The sequence below is a fragment of the Chrysochloris asiatica genome, unplaced genomic scaffold, assembly GCF_000296735.1.
Source record: "Chrysochloris asiatica unplaced genomic scaffold, ChrAsi1.0 scaffold00052, whole genome shotgun sequence".
Taxonomy (NCBI): domain Eukaryota; kingdom Metazoa; phylum Chordata; class Mammalia; order Afrosoricida; family Chrysochloridae; genus Chrysochloris; species Chrysochloris asiatica.
The window spans coordinates 10010060-10011316 of record NW_006408570.1 but is presented as its reverse complement, the minus strand read 5'-3'; positions in this window follow the sequence as shown (position 1 = coordinate 10011316).

The window sequence follows — 1257 nt, the reverse complement described above, 5'->3', positions numbered from 1 at the left end:
CTCAAGCATAACAAGCTATTAGCAAATTGGGTAGCTTTCACCATAACATAACAGGATAATATAAATATGGATTAGTGCTCCAGTCCAAGTTTTTATTGCAAGAGGTACAGTTGATATGAGTGGAGGAGTAGCTGAGACAAAGATTTAGCCAGAAAAATGCATTTTTGTATGTGTCAGACCACTTAATCCATTTCTGGCCTCGTTTTTAAGCCTAGGCATTATAATTGTTATAATTTGTCACCTCTTTAAACTTAGAGTAACTTAGGCTCTCCCACACTGTTGCAGATTATGTATAAAAATTGTTCTAGCAGCAGTAGTCTCACACAAAGACATTTTCCGTTCCTCTTCTTCTGTTTAGTGGGAAAGAATCTCTACCAAAAGTCTTCTGTTGGGCCTAAACTCTCTTGGTTCTTTAAGAAGGCAGCTGGTGAAGGAAAGAAGCCACTTAAACTGGTCAGCACACGTTTGTGCCTGTATAGAACAAAGCACCATGCTTTGCCTATTGTTCCATCTATAGCCACATGCACATAGTAGCAACAATAATAAAATATTGCTGCATTATCTCCAAAGCATGGAGCTCTGATAAGATAAAAGCTTTTTTCCCAGAGGGGTTGGTTAGCGTGTGGGGATGGGAGATTGGAGAGGAAGGAAATACATTAACCCCATGGTTATGATTGAAATGGCCTCTTTGGTTATGAAGCAAATGCTCCCGTTAAACATGTGTGACTAGCAAAATCATAGACTGGTCACTTTCTCACTCTGCTTATCCCCATTTAGAGGACTGCTAAGTGGTGAGAAAGCTGCAGACTGCTCCAATGGGAAGTGGCCCAAGAGCAACACACAATAAGTTAGAGTAAACAAACAAACAAATAAACAACAACAAAAAAAGGCAGAGCAAGGAAGGTCATAGGGAGAGTGCCAACTCAGAAGATACCCTGATATCTAGAGTGTAAAATCTGTGTACTTGTCTATTCTTCTATGTCCTGGGATGAAGTTAATCGCTTAAGTGTGATTTTTTCCCTTAATTACATTCTTCACTGTGAGGATATGCGTAACGTACATGTAGGTAATGAAGCAGAATCATAAAATACAGAACTGTGAATTCACCACCTAATTTTGGAACCACAAACATCATTGCAATTGCTTATATGCCACTCCCATATACATGTCTTCCCTGCTTCCAGTTGGGAATCATACTTGTGTTTACAATTGCTTGATTTATTTTAAAAATAATAAATATATAGCAGCTTGTAGTTT